Here is a 23,568-nt window from a genome sequence, read left to right on the forward strand (position 1 = left end):
CTACTTGCAATGGGCTATCTAGATGCAAGCATTTATCTCAGACTCTGATTTTACAGTGAACCCAAAATAAGAAAATCATTATTCTCGCTTCTATTTTTTTATTGTATTCTATGCCACTAATCTATTTTTCCATAGTTTAATAATATATTCTCATACCTGGTAAGACAACGGTAAGATAATTTTACTTATGTTATCCTTTGTTTTCAAACAACTCCTGGTTGCTTTTGTGGATTTATCTTTTCCACTTAACTTTGAACCATTTAGGCAATTTCAGACAAAGTTTTATTAATTTTTAAACTAGAAATAAATTATGGACTTTCATCTAATTTCCCATTCCTCCAATTACCCGTTGTGTGGTTTCGTGTTTTTTCTTCAAGCCAAATATCCTCTTTTGTAAAATGAGCAAAATAATTCCTTCTTCAAGTTAAGATAAATAGTGGGATATACACATGTATACACACACATATATTAGACAGTCACTGATAGATACATAGTAGACACTAAGCATTCCATCATTGGATTGTATATATGCTGATATTGTTACAATATTGGGTCTCCTAATCTAGAAACATAGCATATCGTTTCATTAATGGAAATAAATCTCATATTCCACAGCAAAACAATGTGTTTTTCTTCTTATTGGCCCTACCTGTCTTTTCCCAAAAATATTCTAAGAATTTTTTTTATATATTTCATTGGAAATTTTGGATGAGCTAATTTTAATTTTATTTCCCAACTAAATAAAACTAATATCTTATGTTCACCAGGCATTTCCATGGGAGGTACTATTCTGAATGCTTTATATAAGCTGTATCAATTACTCATGGCAGCAATTGTTTGACATGGAAACTATTATTAGTTCCATTTTATAGAGAAAGAAATAGACACAGAAAGGTTGAGTGTACACCCCCAGCTAGAAAGTGACTAATTCCAAATTTAATTCAAAGTTAACCTTGATTTTTAGGAAGGCAATTGATCTCTCTATATTGTTTTTATAGTTAGCCACCAGCTACTTATACTTGGTACTTCTAATTATTTCTTGTTGGTTTTCTTCATTCTTTTTTCCTTTCTTTTTTTTTTTTTTTTTAAGACAATCAGGTTAATTCCAATTATTGATAATCTTGCTTCTTCCTTTCTGATATTTACCTTTCTAATGTCTTTTTGAGGAAATAGAGCTTTGATGAATTAAAAGCAATAATTATTTTAAACTCATATTTTAAGTTGTTGATGGAAATAAAAGACAAATGTCCTTGGGACAGGGTGTCCTCCACATTTCCAAATCTATAATATTTTGCTAAGCTTGTTTGCCAAACCCCGAACACCTAGAGGTTCCCCATATTTTTTAAAAATAGTATACTCCTGCCACCATATAATTGTCTCAACCTCATCTTGTAGACATTCTCTGATGCTTGGTTTGTAAAAGCAAACTCTAATATACCCAGGAGCATATGGCAGGGAAAGGTGTTTGGGGTTCAGGTTAACCACCTTTCCCACCCAGGACACCACATTTGGCTCCAACTTCCACTCTAGATGCCTCACACAAACCAAGAGACAGGAGTCTGGAGTCCAAGTTCTGAGTGAGCAGATTAATTTTCAAAGGGCACATGACTAAGAAGCAACTTACATTTTCCAATAAGTCATTCAGCTTCTTTTTCTTTCCAATTCATAGAGTGGGACATGGCAATTGAGGCTCTCCATGGTGGAAGCTCCTTTAAATGAAACCTGGCGGGCCGGCCCGTGGCTCACTCGGGAGAGTGCGGTGCTGAGAAACCTGGTTATTCATCAGACCCGAAGCATTACAGCAACAGGTCTATTCTTGGACAGTCACCTCTGTCCTTCCTATGAGCCAAGGAGAGCAAAAAACAGCCTTGAAATGTAAGGAAGGAGCAGACCTGCCCTCAAACACATCCAGATGAAAGAGAGAGATGACACCAGCAGGAGAAGGTTCCAGTCAGTCATCAAGGGCATTCTGTGGTTGTTTTATTGAATGGTTTTCCCAGATGATTAATTTGCATTAATTAATTAGACTGAGACACCAGTCTTCCTTACACATTTCCAAGGTGTTCTAGAGTATTTTGCTGAAGCCCTTTCTCAGATATGTGTGATAAACTTTTCTGCAACAACAAAAAGGTTAAATAAGTTTATACAGAATTTTTGAATTAGAAAAATAGTGGTCTTTCTTGCATTAAACTTTGTCAAGAGACGGGAGACAAGGATAGTATTGTGGGAACCTCTCCTCATTTAAAAAAATGCATACCTATCTATATATACATATATACACACATGAATATATACATGCACACACAAATATGCCTGTGTATATATATATGTACATATACAGTTTTCTGGTAAATGAAAGTACTACCATAATACCATGTCAGGCCATCATTTGTTAATCTTGAAATTAACAATGTATTAAATGTCAGTTCTGGCCTACATGTCTACAGTTCCCCTTTATCAGGAGAATCTATGATTTTGCAAATGTATGTAGCAATGTAGTAATTTCAGTATATACAACAAAAGAGCAATAATGAAATTATCCACTTAACTCTTCTACTGAAAATTCCAAGACTAGAAACTGTGCTTGTTTAAATGAAAGTAGATTATTTGACCACTAAATTAAGTAAAATATTCATCCTTTCCCACTCAAACATAGTGGTCTGAGCTCTTTTTGGAAAGGATATTGATACTCTGAGATATCAGAAAAGAATGATAGCTTAAAAAAAAAAATAGGAAGATTGAGGGAGAAGACCAGGTACAGAGCAAGAGAGGTATGTGACAAGTGTAAGAGACGTGTACGCTTGGATAAGAAATGAAATACATGCAGCCATGTGATTTTTATGAGGGAAATGATTTTTTAAAGAAGCAAAATATAGAAGTGGCTGATCTTGGCTGAAGGGATGACAGAAGGCCCAAATTAAATAACATTTCATTAGCTTTTTAAATGGAGTGACTCAATAAATGACAGTTTTAAAAACAGACATCAAATTAACCTGACCACTGAGACTGACAGTTGAAGAACCACTAATCTTGCAAGAGATATTTCCCTTTAGGCTGTGCAACAGATTCTTGAATCGTTAGTGTGTGCACATACATATGTTGATGTGTGGTATGTATCTATTCACACACATGCTTAGACACACACCTAGAATATTAAATTGAAATGCTTTCAACAATTGACTAATGATTAGGAATCCCCTAAGGCAAGTGGTGGAAAGTGAACTTGTTGCTAAGAACAAGGACACGGAGATTGGACAAGAGATGCTAGTCACCCTTGAAGTCCCTCCAGCTCCCCCCTCCATCTGTGGTTTCTCTCTCCCTGGGCCTTCCCTGCAGAGCCGCAGTTACCTGCGGAAATAGCCAGGCTCCGCTCTGAGCACCAGGCCGTCTCCCGGAGCCCCTCTGTAGCCAAGTGGAGCCTCAGGCTTGATCTGCTAGCCCCTATACACAGCCTTCCTTTCACCACCTTCCGTTTATACAAAGACTGGCTTATCCCAATTTTTTTTCCTGTTGCCTTTGCAATGAAAAGCTCTCCACGCGCAGCCTAATAAAATTCTATGCCTACCCCGCCCCCATCCCAAAAATCCCTGCCAAAAAAAAGAGAGAGGGGAGACTTAAACCTGGAACTCATTTAGCTAAAGGGACTTTAGTTAACAAGAAAGTTACCCATCATGAACTGCAGGTAACACCTCCCGTGATCCTAAATCCATTACCTGGAGACTTAGCCCAGGCTGAGTTTGATTTTATGAACTGTGAGGTTGCGATGTTGAAAGTCTGCAAATTGGACATAAATTGGACGCAAAAGACTGGGGGAGCCGAGTGATTTTCTTTCTAATAGTGTAACAGGCTTTGGCATTTACCAAGAGTCCTGTAATCTGGCTCAGAGACAAAGATGAGTGACTGAGTCTATGCCTCTCTCCATCCAGGGTTTCCCTCCCTTCAAAAAAGGTTCCACGGTGACTCAAGCAGCTCTATCTAGAACAAAGTCCTATGTCACCATGTGAATTGCTTATTATCACACTGAAGTGTTTAACCAAGGAATGCTATAGCGTGAACACACACAGACACACACACTAGTCTGCGTTCAACAGTGGAAAATGGGTTTTCTCCTACCTGTTGTGCCTTACTGTCGACAATGCCCTACGATGTTTTTGAGCTGGTCACTTTTCAGCTGGCCCCTTGCCATTCTTTTACTTTTCTAATTTAGAGAGCATGGTGGGTATCATGAATAATTCAGCTATCTGCTTCTGGGTTTTAAGGAACACAGAGATTACTTTCAGATTAATGGTATCATCATCTCCTCTCAATTTAATTAAGCATTTGTGTAATACTTTGTGAAAGGATCCAAGGATGACTCAGAGATCAGTATCTGGGAAGGCCCATGTGTCCTAACTCAAGTGTAAGATCAGGTACAGCAAATTCATAACAGAGATGAAATATGAAAATAAAGAGGAGGGAAAGATTAAATCCAATGGGTTGAAAAAAAAATGTGAAAATCTGGGCTTCAAAAATTAAAGAGTGATCCAACAAGTGGATAGAGGTGTTGGTCTGGGCTTGGGATAGGGAGTACAGGTAGGTTTCCTAGGGAGGATGAAGGAATTTAGGGGGAAAAAAAAAATAGACAGCAGCAGAAAAGTTCACAGAATGGCCATTTGCATCACATTGACCTGGTCAATCAATACACAGGGGAAACAATGAATAAAAGCCTGGAAGTGGCAATGTGGCCAAACCCCAATGCCAGGCAGCAAGTTTGGTCTTTATACATGTACTATGGTAGAAGTTGCTAGAATATTTTGAACATGGTAAGTGTACCATAGATCTGCATGTGAAACTTTGCTCAATCAGTGATAATAACATACATTTCAGTGTCTTGAATGCATAAATTAATGATACTTCCTTTTAATGTTGGCATTCTATATAACATTTTAAATGAAAGAACTAGGTCAAATATTTCTTAAAAGTTAATGTGAAAGCAGTTGTAAAAATGTGCATAGTATACTATTACTAAAATTTTAAAACAAACAATAAAAAAGAGATATTCTTTATCGATTCACATGTACCAACTCCCTGATGTTAATTACCTGTGAGGAAGTGGAAGGAAAGAGTTGTATCTTGAAAATTTAAAAAAAAAATTAAAATTGGAGCCTGAAGCAAATATGGTGAAATTTCACATCTATTTTATTTGGGTAGTGGGTACATTTTTCCATAGGATTTAAATATTTTATAATTTTTTAAAGGCAGATTCTCCTATATATTTGTCTCCACACACTCACTCAATACTTGAGCTTCATCTAAAGCTTCTCAAGTATTTCTCAGTGTTGGGCAGTGTGGTATTGTGAAAATGTATATTTGGTGTTAGTCCCTGTCTCCTGACATACAACTCCTAAAATCCTTAGACTCTCCAAAGTACTGTCTTTTCATATGCTAATAAGTTGACTGGTGTCTGGCAGCCTATAGGTAGGTTCAGGATGGAGGCTGGTCACAGGAAAGACCCAGGTGGGATTTTCAGTTCCACACCTTAATCTCTAGGGAGGAGAGAGGGGCTGAAGTTTAAGGTGATCACCCAGTGGCTGATGATTGAATCAGTCATGCCTATTGATGAAGCCTCTATAGAAACCCAAGAGGCTGGGTTCAGAGAGCTTCTGGATAGCTGGACGCATGGAGGCTTCTGGAGGATGCTGCACCTGGGGAGGGCATGGGAGCTTTGTGCCCCTTCCAAGCACTTTATGCCATGCATGTCTTCATCTGTATCCTTTACAGTATCCTTTATAATAAACAGATAAATATGTAAGTACATGTTTCCCTGAGTTCTGTGAGCCACTCGGCAAATTAACTGCACCCAAGGAGGGGGTTATGGGAACTCCAATTTGTGGCCAGTCAGCCAGAAGCCTGGGTAAAACAGCTGTAGCTTGCAACTGGCATCGGAAGTTGGGGGGAGTCAGTGTTGGGGACTGAGCCCTCACCCTTTGGGATCTGAAGCTGTCTTTCGGTAGACAGTCTCAGAATTGAATTAGAGGATGAGGATGGAAGTCAGAAATCAGTCTTCTGTGATGATAACTGTGCTCTGAGATCAGAGGAAAAACACTACACTTTGTGTTTGTTTCCCCCTCACCCGGGGAGTGTCTCATACATGCCCACAAATAAATCTGGTCAGTCACTGGGGGGGTGTCCCCTGTGTATTGCGAGCTCTGCAGGGAGGAACCCAAGGCTGCTTTGCTCAGTCTCCCTGGGTGTCTTGGTGAGTGTGAGATGGGCACTATGGTTTCTTCCTTGACACTGTGCCTCAGTGAGTTTCAGCACTGCTCTCCTGAGCCCCAGTGTCTCCTTCTTATCTCCGACAGCACTTCCTTAGAGGAAAACTGCCCTGGAGAGCACTCTTTGTTCTGCACAGGTGTTTCCACCCATACACTGAAAGAGAGTTTTGTGCCAAAGGCTGCCATGGACTGCAGAGAAACGAGGGCCAGTCACTTTTATCCTCTTGTGTTATCCATGGTCTGCAGGATACTTAAGTGCTATGGTCTGAATGTTTGTCCTCTCCAAAGCTCACATGGAAGCTTAATCCCTAATGTGGCAGTGTCAAAAGGTGGGTGTGTGAGAGGCAATTGGATCGTGAGGGTTATGTCCTCATGAATGGACTAATCTATTCATGGATTAATGAATGAATGGGTTAATGATTAGTGGCTTTATAATGAGAGCAAGTAAGCTCATAAGTATGTGCTCTTGCTCTTGCCTCCTCTTTTTGCGATGACCTGTACCACCTCAGAACTCTCCAGAGAGTCCCCACCAGGAAAAAGGCCCTCACCAGATGCACCCCTCAGCTTGGACTCCCCAGCCTTTAAAATTGAAAGAAATTTCATTTTTTTAATAAATTACCTAGTTTCATGTATTGCTCTCTAAGCAAAAGAAAACTGACTAAAACGCAAAATACTAAATATTTTGCCTTTAGAGTATACAGGGTTTTTAGTGAAAACTTCTTCTAGCTTTAACCCCATGACTTTCTTCTGGTTCAAGACATCAAATCAAGTAGAATCATCATAGGCTCCTGGCTGAACTCAGAAGCATCTCTCATCTCTGACAACTCATGTTTTCTACCTGATCAAGCTTTATTTTTTAATTCTCTCTTTTTTCCCCCCTCAAGTTGAGTGTCTCCCAACAGTCTCCCTAAGCTCTCCTAGAGATAAATTTCTTGTCATAACTGTCCACTAGTTTAAATGACATGCCCAAACATAGTTTAGGCTCAAGTTGGGTTCTCCACTACAGCAGGAAGTTTATTCTGGCAGAAGTATGTGGGACAGCCTAGAAACAGGAAGAGGCTGGAGTCAGGGAGCCCAGAGGTCAAGGAAGCTACTGCAAGCATCCAGGCAAACTTTTATTTTCACATTTAATTATTTGTTACAGTCTTCCTTCATGATGTATTGTGAATACTCTACAGAATATGTATTCTATGTATATACTGTGCAGTTTCATTCTCTCTAGCTCCTCAAGTCTGAAAGCCAATGTGCTGAAAAACTGAGTGCTCATGTAAATATCTCATTAGGCTCCCTCTAGGGTACACTCTAGTGAGTAACCATATTTAAAATCTTTACCAACTGACTCTTCCTAATCTGTGGCCATGACCCTAAAACAAGACACTTGGGAAGGTAAGAGAGGGATGAAGAAGGGGAAAGAAAGAATTAGATAATTCGTTTTGCAAACATTTTAAGCATGTTACCTAATCTGTGGCCATGACCCTAAAACAAGACACTTGGGAAGGTAAGAGAGGGATGAAGAAGGGGAAAGAAAGAATTAGATAATTCGTTTTGCAAACATTCTATGCATGTTACCTTTAAGTATGCTTTTGCATATCTAACAAACTTACTCATTTATTCTACCCATGACTACTGCTTATAAAACCAGCTGGGAAAAAGCAAACGAAGAAAAACGGTCGTGGAACATATATAGAATCACCAATCAAGCCACCTCTCTCATTATTTATTAGAATTTTGAGCTTTAGAAGGAAAATGCCTTCAGATCTCATGGATGGAGTCTCTTTTATCGTAAATAGTTATTGGCATGGTCCAAAGGAGGATAAAGACATGATAAGATATGAGGGAAACTTCAGTATTACTTTGAAGTAGATAAATATCTTAGTTTGATTTGTTCTCATTATACCAAACACTGTTGCTTTAAAGTGAACACTATTTTTCTTTTCAATCTTATTTACAGATGAGTTAGGTTTCTATAATTTTGAATGTTCACAGATTTTTGCCTGTACATGTTGGAAGCCAGAGTCTAACAGGAGAGAAAATAAATCAGCCATTGGATAGAATATAGCACAGCATAAATCTGAAAGTTCTCTGCATTTTGCTAAATGAGGGGTAAAAATTCAATCTTGGCTGAACAAGGTGACAAGACCAAACTCTCATTCAGAGTATGTTTTCCAATACTCATGGTAGGAAAGAAAGACATGGACAAGACAGACAAAGGTGGCTAATTCCAGTCTTAGGCACATTTCTGTGGACAGTACAAGCCAAATAACACTTTGCATTAATTCAGCTGATTACTATATAGGAGAATATGAGAAAATTACTTTTCTAATGTTTTAATTTACTGTCATCAATACCACTTCAAAAACAGCAAAACATTTCAAAATGGCTCCTCTGCATCATATGCCAGTGTGATATCATTTTAGGGAGGACCCAGGTTTCTAAAAAGCCCTGTTTTCACTTTAAGCCTTAAGAAAGTGGAAGAATTTCGACCACAAAAAATAAGAACAACCTTCCTTCCTTCTTTCCTTGACATTGACATAGCCAAGTCAATCTGTAAAGGTGAATTATTGCTGACATTTTCACTGTGAAGGAAGATAAATCAAGTTTGACAACAATATTATTTATTTGAATTCTTTGTGTCCCAAATGCAGTTGGAAGCAAAAGCATAACCAGGAGTGGGGATTCTACAGTTAATTTGTAGTTTTACTACATGTATATTCTGCACAGATTTCCCTTCTCTCCTTTACAAAATAAAATTGTGTTCCAGTCTTATGCAAGGTAATTTTAAAGAATTTACTATTGTAGCAGTGAGCATCAAAATTATTTAATTAAATTCCCTCTTAAGAACTGGATAATTGTCTAAGCAATTGCCTCCTAAAATAATAATAAAAAGGAAATTGAGTCTTCTGCTGCAAGGTGTAAGCTGAGTAGAAGTAGTGGCAAGGGAACATATTTCCCTCTGCTTATTTACTTATTATATTTACTGGATTCTCCCATGGCAGAAAAATCCTGAAGGCACAGTTATGAATGGCACAGAAGGTATCTTTTTATCTATTTATTTATTTTTTTTCTTTCTGATCTTACAAGGTCATGTGAATACAAGAAGTACCAGTCAGCAGTGGTTTGGTACTTGATCTACATCATGGGCTGTTGATGTCTATATATGTGGGTTTTTCATCACCCTAAAAAAACACTAGGGACCAACTTCCATGAACATAGTATGTATTTGATTGGGAAGCTACTGGGGTTTTTATCATTATGGTACAAGCTATAGTTTCAGGCAGAATTAAGACAAATGCATGTAAAAAAGTAAAACATCAACATAAAGGGGGGAAAAAGGCTATTTTCCTGATTCAATCCTCTGTTTTCTAACCATATAATTTGGTCACTGTCGACAGTGAACCAAAGTGAATGAAGCTGTTGTATAATTCTTGTATTTTATAGCTCTAGAATAGAGAATATGAAATTATAATATTCACCTTGGGTTAGTATGATAATGACAGGCACTGCATGGCCTCATATTAGCAAACACATTACACTCAGGTGAAGAAAAGCTTTCTCTGAGATTACAGGCTCACAAGTAGGATTTGATGCAGGAAGAGTTTACTGTTGGGGCAGCAGCCAGCTGTGTATTTGGTCTTAGGCAGGCAATCCACTGAGGTGTCTGAACTAAATCAGTGTGCATGTAGAGCTGGGAACGGAGGCCCAAAGGGAGGTCTCTTAAAGCACAGTCCTAAACCAGTCTTAAATATTGATCATTTATTGGAAAAACAAAAAAGTCAGTCATAGAGATTGCCAGGGCACCAAAGTAAAAAAGATCTAGTTTAGTATTCTGGTAGCCACCAAGCGTTGGAACAAATATTTGTGATGACATAGAACAAGGCCGCAAATCAAAGAGAAGTCATTCTAATTCTTATTTCTGCTTTTCTACTGCCCTACCTGCCCTTAGTTTTTTCATGGCTGGCCTTACATGATCTCTGGAGATAGCACCATTGTACACAGCTTCTCAGGGACTGGGGCTAGCCGTTTACACTCATGCAGTCTCCTTTTTCTAATTCCTGCAATGGGAAAATAAGTTTAACTCTATTTGTTCTCATTGCAGCAGGAAACTGATGAGCTCACAGGCAACAGAGTGAAGAGTTATTACAAAGGGACTGTTACTGTTGTTGGGGGAACATGTAATAAAGGTGAGGGATATTCTTTGGAAAAAAAAAATACTGGAGAATCCTGTACACGAGATAGGTACAATCTGTAAATATCTATCTCTGTGTCTGGACTTGGAGTGACCTCTGGAATTCTAGGACTTGAGGACTTCTTTCCAGCTATGGAAAAGAATAATGAACTCTTTCATCTCTGTTGACAAACTGCCATTTATTTAATATACATTGTGAACTGTCATTTTCACCACATTTAGATTAAATTGAATAATTCACAAAATAGGATATTAAAATAATAGAAGTGATAAAACTATCAAAATCGTAATTATGGTTACTGAAGATATCTAAGATCAAAGCCTCATGCCAAAAAACATTTCACATTTCAAACTAACATGGTAGAATATAGAAGAGGTCTAGGCATTCTTATCCAAGTAATTAGAAAGATCGATGTACACATGGTACAACACAAAGGAAAATGTCCAGCCTTTGGAAGTTGACAGACTGGATTTAAATCCCAGCTATGTGAGACTACATGAATTTTTTAACCTCTCAGAGCTTCTGTTTTCTCATGATTAAATGGGTATAAATTTTCTTATGTCTTATATTTTCCTTTAATTGATAAAGAGTCAGAGGATAAGGTATGTAATAGGATAAATGTAGAATAAAATATTTAATAAATGTCATTATTAGAGTTAAGTGTAAAACTACAGAGAAATATTATGAATATATTTTCTGAGGTTTTTTTCTGTCCATTGGCAAGTCTCAAATTTCAAGAATATGCCTGGAGACATCATATAGTCTAATAAATAGTTAATTCATTCAATTTGATCTAAATTCCCAATAATTATTACAGATATACTGCACTGGGCTAGACCTTAGGTTAAATAGATAAATAATTCACAGTTGTACTCTATGAGGCAATCTTTTCTAAGAGAATCAATAGTTAGGATGTATTTAATAATTGTCCAAAGACTGAGAAAAGTTCTCATTTCCAAACATTTTTAGGATTATTGAGTTAATAATCAATTACTGCTCCCCAGTCTTTTCTGCTTTCTAGACTAAATACACCTAATCGCTTGTCTCTCCTCACATGGAAATTACTCAATCTCTCTTATTTTTCTGGACATTCCCTAGATGTTGCCATTCCCTAGATGTTGTCCCTTTTGTTTTGAAGACTACTGTGTACAAGATGCATGACCTACTTCTTAATTAAGAATTATGAAAGAATTCTTATTTATCTGTAAGAAATCAAATTATCGGAATTGAAGATTATCCATGGGCATTTTGCTTTTAAATTCACATTAACTTTTTCGTTGGTTCAGCTAATTATGCACTTTGTGTAAACAAACGAGACATTTATTTAAGGTTAGAGTAGCAAGGAGAAAAATTTTCAAGGGCCAAAATAAGTAGCTTTGGCCCTAGGGAAAGTGTGAGGGAGCAAAATTTGCAAAAGACTGCTTTTCTTCAGGTTGCTGGATTGGAACAATTGCTCTCAGAACTGATATAAATTAATCCTTTTACAGAAATAAGAAAAGAAGAGCTAAGCATGAAGGCAAAATAAGAAAGGAGACTTTTCCTTGTTGAACTTGATTATGCAAATCATCAGATTGTTTTAAGAACTGAAAAAATCCACATCACGTCACCACCATCATATTAAAATAAAAACCTCCAAAAAACAAATGGAAACAATTTGAGAATTATGTTCTCTTTAAAGTTTACTGAGGCATCCCTCCCTCTCTCCCCCTTTTTCCTACCTGTGAAATGTCAAGGTGGTGTCATAACTCTCTTTGGGACATAAATGAGTGTATACAAGTTGTAATAGGTGGTAATAAAGAAGATAACACACCCCTTCCTTTCATTCTGTGCTAAAGACACTTTACATAATAGAGAGGACTTTGATGTTTTAATTTTCTTGTGAGAAGTTTCAAGGTGGATAGACTACTTTCCCCTCAAATACTGGTGTAATTCTCTGAATACTAAAGCATCTTTTGCAGATTAATTTGTGGATTTTTTTTAACCCAGTTCATTTTCTTTGTGCATATTTCTTTAGGAGAGATTGAGCAGAAAAATGGAAAGAAAAAAATCCACATTAGGGTGAGTAACAGAATTAACACACACTGGATCCTTTGATAGGAAGCAAGTAAGAGTTTGTTCTGAGCCAAGTCCCCCTAGAATTTTGAAAAGAAAAAGAGAAACACTAAGACATTTCCGTTTAACTTTTGGGTTATAATTAATTTAGAACCATTAACATTATATGGGAAAACAACAAAATGACTCCTTAGCATGTCAAATCTCCCATGGAAACATATCCAAAATAAATGTTGCCCCTTGATACTGTACCATGAAATACATTTCTAAGAAATCCTTGGCACCTTTTCCCTGAATTTCCAACATCGTCTGCTAAAGAAACTCTTCAATGAAACCACACAGGTACTGCCTCAGAAAAAAAAAAAAAAAAAAGAAAAAAAAAAAAATGGCCCCAGAGAGCATTTTTCCAGCCAGTTAGTTGGATGTATTTACATTTTTCACATTAGCCAAGAGATGGTTGGGATAACATCCATAGCATGGGATTTCTTCCAATATTTTATATGTATTTTTCCAATGATAACTATATCCTGATTTCTGTCTGTCTTTGTCTCTATGTCTCTCTCTGTGTTTCTCTTTGTCTCACTCTCTCATGTTAAATCAGTATCTCCTACACAACTTGGAAGAGAGGTATTCCTGTAAACCAAACAACAGACCCACCCACATTTCAGGTTCTTAGAGCATTTATCTTAGTGCTGCTTTCTGAAATCATTTAAAGAAATTATTTAACGACACTGATTCTATTGTTACTTATTTTTACATAGAAATAAATTAGGAAAATATTGTTTATAATAGAAAGAATTATGCAGAGATAAGGTATAAAGCATATTTGAGGCACATAGATATTTTCCTCTATTTGAAGGAAAAATTCACAGATGTTCCTTAGCAAAAAAGAATTGTATCTCAGATATATTTAGTTCAGATCAGACAGGGGAGAAACAAACAGACCAAAAATCATTCAAGTAATAGTATTTTTAAAATAATAAATCATGTACCATTTTTATAACAAATGAAACAAACAAAAAAATGATACTGGTAATTCTATTTTATGATCTCATTTTATATACTGTCAGTACTACCCTGAGACCAAGAAAAATGGAGCCTCTACCATAGTCCCTAAGCCTCAGGTTCTCCATACTTTGGCATGATTTAGAAGTGTCATCCAAGATACCCAAGATTGGAAACCACCTGAGCCCTAGTCCTTATTTTCCCCTTCAGGGCATTTTCTGGTCCTCTCTCCAAGCATGAGTTTGAACAGATACCCTTATGGAGTCGTCCAGTTTTGGATGTGGGGAGCACTGGATCCAGAAGGATAGACAGCTTGGTGAGTGGATCTTTTGCACCTGAGTTACTGTCTTTTACTTCTGTGTTTTTTTTTGTTTTTTTTTTTTTACCACTCTTGCAAGTTTGATATTCACTCGTGGATGGACTATTAACAGCTGATCAGTTCCTTCATGCTTTTGGATTGTAGTGTTTCTTCACTGACCTCACTTACATGATCATTGACCTATGTGGTGGTCACACTCAAGACTTTGTCATCACCAATAACTATAGCAATTTTAAAATCTTAATTTCAAACACTGCTGTTTTGGACTGTATATCAACAGCCAGATTTCCATTTCACTTGCTCTGTATTAGGCCTCACAATCAGCTTAACATAAGAACACTGCTGCTCCCTCAACCTGCCCTCCACCCCCCACCTTTCCCTCAAGGCAGGTATGTTCTGATAAGAATGTCTGGTGCAACTCATCCTGTCCTCCTACCACCTCCCTTTCTCTCAGGCTGGTGCATTCCTATAAAAACATCTTGTACGAAACAAACAAACAAAAAACCACAAAGCTGTTACAGAATGCTGAGTGCTCAGAATAGTTGCCCAATCCCCTCCCAGACAAACCCTATAAAGCCTATGCTAGTCTGTACAAGGGTGGAACACTGATCTTTCAGTTTCCCCTCTAGGTTCACTGGAGTAAACTCCCTTGCTTAATAACGTCTGGCTTGGAGTCTTTCATTCTCTTTGTCTCCCTGACCTAACACTCTGGTTCTCCCACTACAAGAATTGACTGATTCATCAATACTTTCAATCTATCAAAACCACTATATTTTTATTATCCATAAAAATCACTTTGCATCCAGGTCTTCATTTCCTTCTTAACTAATCTGTACCCCATGGTCTAGTACTATAACCATACACTTTAATTCTTATGTCCCACTGTGCCTTAGTCAGATATGTTGGCAATACCCAGTCCTAGTAACCTAATCAACCACTTACTCAGTGCCTGGATCTGAGGATCTCAATACTCCTTGAAGTAACACACATGACAAATTCATGATCACAAATGCTGGATAAGCCCCCAACATTTCCAGACAATTTTAGCATTATAGTACAATCATTCTTACCCTCTCAAAGATAACATCTCTCCTGAAATCTTAAATACCCTCACTCCTCGTTTTCAAGTGAAAACTTCATAAAGAAATTAGACCCTATCCAGTAAGAACTGCCTTATCTTGCTACAACCACATCTACCAAATTCCTGGCATCTGTACGCCATGTGACTTTTCACTCTTTAAAACATATAACCCTTCCTTGCTCTTACTTAAGGCCATTTGTATATTCTTTGAATATTCTGCCTTATTTTACTACAACAACATCTACCAAATTACTGACATCTACCACATTCCCCCATACCTTCTTAAACTTCACGTCTAGAATTTTCTCCTTTCTGTTCTGTTTCACCTGCTTCTCTCAATCTAATATCCCATTCATTCCCATTAAGATTCAAATGTGTCTTCAGATCACCCTTCTTTAAAAGAAATTCCCTGGACCCTACATCCACTTTCAGTGAATGTTCCATTTCTCCGTTCCCTTTGTTAACAGCAATCAAGTTATTTGTCTACAGTCTTCCTACTTTCTCAGCTGCCATTCTGTGCTCAGATCATTCCAACTGGACTTTCATCCCCCCTTGCTCCATAGAAATTTCTCGTATTAATATTACTAACATTAATTTTTTGAAAGATGGTGCTAAATTCTTGGTGTTCATTTTAAACCACCTTTCATCATCTGTTGATACAGCAAACCAATCTCTCCTTCTTTAAATTCCTTGTTCTCCAGGTTTTTTCCCATACCTACACCCATGTGGTTTGATTTTCTGCCTTTTCATATCTTACTGCCTTTTCTTCCTCTCTCTCTCTCTCTCTCTTTTGGCTTTTTCTCCCTTACTGGACCTCAAAATATTAGAATGTCCTAGTTCTCCATCCTGAGCCTTCCTCTCTTTGGGGCTTTACCTAATCCTCAGGATGTTTTATTCATTCCCATGGTTTTAAATACTACCTATACCCTAAAGAGTGTCAAATTTTTATTAAGTTCAAGAATCCTATATCTGACTGCCTATTGGAGAGCTCCACTGAAATACTGAATTGCCATCTTAACAGAAAATGAATGAAATCAAAAATATTGATTTTTACCCACAAACTTCTTCCAAAGTTTGACATTTTGGTAAACAATGTCACCACCACTTTGTCATTTAGAAATAGAGTCTAAGACTTTCCCCTGATTCTGCTCCCTTCTTCATGCAAAACGTCTGCTCCAAGAATAAGTCATATTGGCTCTGCCTCCGAAATATTTTGTGAATCCAATAGCTTCTTACTGTTGCACTGCTAAAATTGTAGTATGAGGTCAGAGTCATTTCTTGCCTGGATTATTCTGATAAGCTTTGTAACTAGTCTCTCCAACTGGTCTTACATTCTCCTACCCCTTAATGTTACCAACCTCACCGTTCTCTCTACATAGCAGCAAGAACAATTTTTTTCTAAATTGTATGTCTTCTTACATACCTCCTCTGCATAAAACCTTTTAATTGTTTGCAACCAGATTATTCAAACTTCTCAGCATAGATTACAAGACTATATGAAGTGAAACTTACCTACCTTTCTGACCTTTACTATTTTAAATATTCCCGTGTTCCTTAAGCATATGCTATAGTGAATTCCTTCTGTCTTAAATTTGACATGCTCATTATTGTCTTAGGACTTTGCATTTGACATTTCTCTGCTTGGGACAGTTTATTCTCTGAAATCCTTGGCTGCATGCTTCTCATTACAAAGGTCCCGAATCATAAATAACCTCCTTAGCGATGCCTTTCCTGACCACCTCAGGTAAAATGGACACTTGATCTTTATCCCATTATTTTATTTTTTCTTCTTTATAATACTTATTAATAGCATCAATTATCTTTCTCATTCTGGGTTCATTTTTAATATCACCTCTTAAACTCAGCTGGAATGCAAGCTACTAGAATTCTTTGCGTGTGGTCATATCCCAAAACCTAGTAAGGAATTTGCCATTCTGATAAAAACTCATTAAATCTGTTCATTGGACTAGCTAAACCCACTTCCATCAAGATATAAACTGCTGAGCATTCTTAACAAATTACAGAAAATTTTAACGTACTCTTACCAGCTGATTATAGACAAGTGATCAATAACACAGCAACCTGCCTCCTCTGAGAATTTTCCATTGATTAATACAGGATATCTCTACCTCTCAGGGCAGACTGTGCCAGGAGGTCATATGTTGGGACAATCTGGTGGAGTGAAACCAAGGTATCTAGATTTCCTTCAATCGTTGTGGATCAATGATGATAGTGTCTATCAATAAAAGACTTCAATGCCTTTGGGGTCTTTGGAAAGCAATTGGGCCATATAAAAGACTCCTCTGTCCCTTCTTTCCTGAGTGTCAATCTCTAATTTAAAAGAAAAGAAAATTACTGCTTTTATTTGGTTGTATTAAAATTTATGGGACAGGGTGGTTTCCAGGCTGCTGCTCCTGCCGGGCACTGCTCTGATGATGTATGACTGTGACATGTCACCAGTGTAGCTGGGCTCTGATGATCCATTGCGGCAACAAGTCATTTGTCATACATCACTGCCTCGGACAGCTGCCCCCATCTGGGCCTCTCCTATGCTCTCCAGCGGGGAGTCCTGGCTCCAAATAAGCTCAGTGTTCCTGCTGAATCCCCATGGCCTCTACATTCACCTGGTATTTCTTACTGTTAATGGGAGAGAAGAAAAATAATGGCTAGCAGCAAACTCTATCAGAGTATCTTAAGATTTTTAAAGGCAAAGGGTACATATATTCTGAAGTCATAAGCTACTAGCACATGATGATTATAGGAAGGTGTCTTTATGTTTTTAGAATGCCACAGTAATATAAAACCCCTAGTAAATAGTTATAAAGCACTTATTCTCTTCTAGCTATTTTGCTAAGTGTTTTATATGTATTAACTAGTCCTCTAACAATCCCCTAAGGGAGATAGTACTATTACAGCCCATTTTACAGATGAGGAAAATGAGGCACAGCAAGATTAATTTGCCTGCTGTCACCTGACTAAGTAAGTAGAAGAAATAGGATTTAGATCATAGCAGCTGAGATCTGAAACCTTTGATCTTAACCATTAGCCAGGCTCCATGTGCTGTTATACAGACCCTCCTGGGCCTTTGTATAGTATTATATCGATGTATGCCTTCCAGGACCAAATAAACACACAGACATTGTGCAGGCATTTTATTCAATTTTTATAGTTTACTTGTTACTAGTAATTATTATTGTTATTGAAAACACCATTTAATGATTGCATATTAGGTTCTAGGGTATATACTAGATGTTTTTCTTATATTATTTAGACCTCCCAACCTTATAAGATATTGTTCTATTTTCTTTTGTTTTGAATAGATGGAGAGAGATGAGCATAAAAATTTTATTAAAGATGTTTTCAAAACAAGTCACTTTAGAAGGAACTAAAGAAGACCAAATGATCAGAGGCAGCTAAGCATTTTAAAGGTGAATTAGTGACTGGAAATCATTTCTATTGAACAGTTAAAATGCCAGTTGTATATATTTAAATAGATTAACATGATTAAAATCTATTCAAATGTCATGAAACAGAAGATATAGAGCCTGCTTATTTATTCCAAAGGAAAGTTGAAGTTTTGTGGGAGAGGGAGGAAAACCTTTACAAATTCATATCCTTTATAATTCATAGTATTCAACTACAATGCAGCATATCTTTCTATGCTAAAAAGAAAAGGAAAGAGAAAAGGAAAAAAAGCAAAGAAAATTTTATCGTTAGTGATTTCAGTGCATGAAGCATAAATAAACTGCCTCAAATACCATGAAGGAGAGATAACCTGGGATTTTGAGTATCTACTATAAATGTCCTTTTATTGTAATTGTGATGAATTGAGACTATGGGAATAAAGACAATTTTCCTATGTATTGATAACTTCATTGCTTTAAATGATTGGAATGGATTCAGTTCCAATTGAGATAAGAAACTGATGTGAATGAATACCTGTTTGTTTCTCTTATTTGAAAGCAAAATGTGTTAATTAAATCCTTATATTATTATATAATATATTTTTAAATTAAAAATTCTTTATAAATTATTATATATCAGTTAATTACTTTTTTAATATTAAGCACAAAATACATAAAGTGGGAATAAGAATGAGTAAATAAATATTTATATTATTAAATAATATAATATAATAATATATAAATAATATAATATAAATAATTGAATAGATTCACTTGATAGTAACATTTATTTCTTCTTATTCTAAGCTCAGAAGTTGGAAAACCTTGAGAAAAAATATTTTACAAAACTCTTAATTACAAATTACTAATATTTCTCTTAAGATTATTGTGCTAAGAAACCTCATTAGCTATGGGAAAATACCTATAGAATAAGGCGTTCCTTGAGATAATGGAAAGGAAAAAAAATATTGAATGGATTAAAATACTATATTAAAATTTGCCTGTACTTTTCAGTTGGTTTTCACATCAAAATAGTTTCTGCAGCAATTTTATAAGCATTGCAACACAAGACTTAATTTTTTTAATGGAGCATTTATGACAACCATTGTAAGACCCATGCTCCACGCACAAATCTCACACACACTCCAGGATGGCTCACTTCACAAAGACCATGAGACAGTGACCGTTGCAATTAGGCAAGAGGAGTTTTATTCCAGCATGCTGGGGTCACTTAGTCTCCTGGACAGAAGCGACCCTGAGTTTACAGCACAAGCACTTTTTATACAGTTTTTCTGAACAGATCTTTGTGACAGGATGAGTTGTTGGTTATCTGTGGTGCCTTTAGATTTATGGGTAGACTTTAGCAGGCTGACACCCTGATAGATTTGTGGCACCTTTAGATTTACAGGTGGGCTTTAGCTGTTCCCGATAAGGAACAGTGCATTTCTCAATCGTTTATCTTCCCCGGGGTCTGGCCAGGTGGCTTTTAGATTAGGAACTAGTCAGTTCCTAGAACCGGGTGGGGGTCATCCCCTCCCTGGAATGTTTAGTGTGCTCGGGCCCGCCTGACCTTTGTACGGCCCCTTAGAAGCTGCTTTACTTAAAATGTTTTTAGCAAGCATTTGTTACAAAACTGTGTATATTAAAGTTATATTTTTCTACAATTCCCCTACAATTTACTACAATTCCCCTACACCGTCACACTCTTTCAGCCGGTTTGTGGGTTGGCCTCACCTTTAATTGCAGAGTGACATTCTGAATTCAATCAGAGAAATAGCTACCAGTTGCCCCAATTTCTCCTGAAGGGCAAAGACAGTCTCTTCATTAGCTCCAGTAATAAGGGATCGGTACATCAGGAGTTTGGTTTCCCAAGACCAAGGCTATGATTGTCTGCTATCCTTCTAGCTTTCCAGTTCATTTGAATATATCCATTTAAATGTCCTGCTCAGGCTTGAAACTCAACATACTCCAAAGTGGATTTATTGTATCCTATTCTCTAATAAGCAACTCTATTTTCAAATTTTTATGAATATCCTAGTTTTAAATTTAACTTTTTCTTGATTCCTAAACTTTTTTTTTCACTCTTCATATTCACCAATTATCAGGACCCATCACTTGTTTATTTATTTTTCTTTACAATGTCTCGTAGATCATCTTTCCTTTCTGCTTTCCAGAGGCAAAACAACAAACCTAAAAACTCATGGATTTTGGTTATACTCGGATATGAGTTAATATCCTTGATTTTCTATGTACTAACTGTGCAGCTATAGATGAATTACTTAAGCTCCCTTAATTTTGCTGTCCTCTTTTCACAAATGAAGAAAACAATTTATATCTCATTTAGTTTTTATGATGGATGTTATAACATTTCAATAAAATTATGTATGCAAAGTTCCTACTATAGTAACTATCAGAGTAGATGCTAAGTAAATAGCTATTATGTTGCTGCTGTCATTTTTGAGTCTGCCGTCCTAAAACCAGCCACCAACTGCAGGTGACAGAACCCAAATTAAACTAGTTAAAGAAAGAAAAATTGAAAATAACCTTTTGGGGAGTATTAGTAAGGAACAGCTTTAGGCACCTTGATCTTAACATGCAAACTATATCATTAAGGGGTTGCTTACCCCTTGCCTTTTTTCATTCCACCTGGAGAATAGGTTCAGGGCTTAACCTTATTCTCTCTAATTACACCTGTTTGTCTTCATCCTGTCTGGCCAACTGTTTGTCTTCCCATTCTTCCAGCACTGTCAGAGGTAAGACTGTTGTCTCTAATGGAGAATGTTTTCAGGGGAAAACAACTTAGGGCATGTGTCCATAACCTGATTAAAATTACTCTGGTTGAAGAAATGATGCTTCCTGATACATAAGTTTGGGTCTCATTTAGACCTTGGGAAAATGTGTTAAAGAAAAAAATATTCAATGATACTTGTTAAAGCACGATAAGGAAGACTTTGTTCAGGACCATTGCAATAGGCATGGGGCCACTACAACAGAGTCTTGCAGTAGGGCAGAGAGACTGAGCTCAACTCTGAATACAGCATGGGCAGGAGGAGATGTGCAGCCACAGAGCAGTGTCAAATGGCACAAAATTGAAGTGATCCCAGGACTACATGACGTGCTGGACAATCAAAAGCCAAAGAGAGGAGCCTGGACAAGAGCTCAACACATATCCACAATACCTTCTGAGGATTCGAGTTTGAGCCTCTCGTCTTTGTAATAGATACTTCACATCACTACTAGGTTAACCAACCTCATATATGAATTTTATTTGGTCATTTAAGAATTCGTATGATTTTACACTGATTACATTTGAATATCTCCAGAATTTAATTCTGAACATTCCCAGTAGTTGCTACATAAAACTTATTTAACCAGACGTCTTACATCATTTTTTATATTTGTACTGTGTCTTGCTAAATTAATCCTTCCTGCTTTGGCTAATACTGTCATTTTCTTTCCTAAGTATGTCCATATCCATCTCTCAGCTAGCCAAATCCTATTCAAACTTAAGGTAAAATACAAATTCCAACTCCTCCAATAGGGCCTTTCCAACACAATTTAGTCAGCATGGATGTCCTCTTCCCTAATCTTACAGATGACAGGAATTTTGGAAATTAGTTCTTCCAAGACTTCTGGCTTCCTGAGAACCCCCATTTGGGCCACAATTGGCAGAAAAGAGGTGAAGTAAAACAGTAAAGATGAGTTTGGAGGTTGCTAATTCCCCACCCTTCCCTACAACCAAAGCAGCTCTGCTTTGCTTTATTCATGTAGATATCTTAAAGAAAGAATACCTTGGTTAAATAACATTTTTAAATTCTTGCAACACTTTATAGTCTTTAATTATTAATTATTGATTATTTAACACATCATCTTTACAGTCTTTAATTATCAATTATAAATTATTTAACATATCATCATAAACTATTCTTTGATTAATATCTGATTTATTTTGTCTCTCTAACTAGAGCACAGGTTTCTTAATTATGGGGCTTTTGTGTTTTGTTCTTATTCTTAGCCTTTTTTTCCCAAAGCAAATTCAATGTTATTGTTCAAAGATATTAAATCAATGAAAAAAATACTTCATTTCACCACTTAAGAAGGAACAATGGCATAGTGAATATATAAAAGTAATTTTAGTAACCCTAACAATGAAAAGTTCATCAGAAAAGAAGGTAGTATGTCTCTGTGGTTATAAGAAAAAGCAAAAGGACATAATTCAATTGATTTCAATCTGACAAAATTGCATTAGAATGAAACTTTTACTAAATGGCATAATGGGTTTAGAATAAAGATTTCTCATATTATAAACAACACCAAAGCACAATGAAATAATGACAACTTAAACTTCATTAAAATTAAAATTTTCTCTGTGAAATACAATACATTGTATTGTGAAATACAATGCCACAGAGAGGCTTATATTTGTAAAACACATACCTGATAAAGGGAGTGCATCCATAATATACAAAGAACACTTAAGTTCAGCAATAATAAAACAAGAAAATTAATTAGAAAAGATCTGAATAAGACACCTTACCCAAGAGATATACAGAGGGCAAACAATTATATATAAAAAAAATACTCAGCATCATTTCTCATTAGGAAAATGCAAATTAAAGTAACAAGGAGATAGCACTACAAACAAAGTAAAATGGCTAAAATCCCCAAAGGGCAGAAATTTCTGGCAAGGATGTGGAGCAACAGAAGCTCTCAGTTACTGCTGGATAGGATGCAAAAGGGTACAGCTATTTTGGAAAACAATTTTTTGATTCGTTACGAAGCTAAACATAGTGTTAACCTATGATTCTGCAATCATGCTCCTAGGTAAAATTAGCCAACTTATTTAAAACCTTGATCCACATGAAACAGGCACAAGCATGTTTATTCATAATTGTCAAAAAGCGAAAATATCCAAGAAGCTCTTCAATAAGTGTATGGATAAACCAATTTGTACGTCCATAATATGGAAAACTATTTAGCAACGAAAAAGAATAGGTTATCAAACCTCACAAAGAAACAGATGACTTTTAAATACATCTTGCTAAGTGAAAAAAGCCAGTCTGTAAGAGCTACACATTGTGTATTTTCAATTCTATTTTTTGGAAACGACAAAACTACAGAGAAAATAAACAGGTAAGTGGTTGCCAAGGTCGGGGTGGGTTGTGAAGCCCGGAAATATTTTTTAGGTCAAGGAAACTCCTCTGTATAATACTGTTAATAGTGGACGTATGACACTAAAATTTTTCAAAAACCACAGATATTTTCA

This window comes from Cynocephalus volans, chromosome 16 (genome assembly GCF_027409185.1).
Source record: "Cynocephalus volans isolate mCynVol1 chromosome 16, mCynVol1.pri, whole genome shotgun sequence".
NCBI lineage: Eukaryota > Metazoa > Chordata > Mammalia > Dermoptera > Cynocephalidae > Cynocephalus > Cynocephalus volans.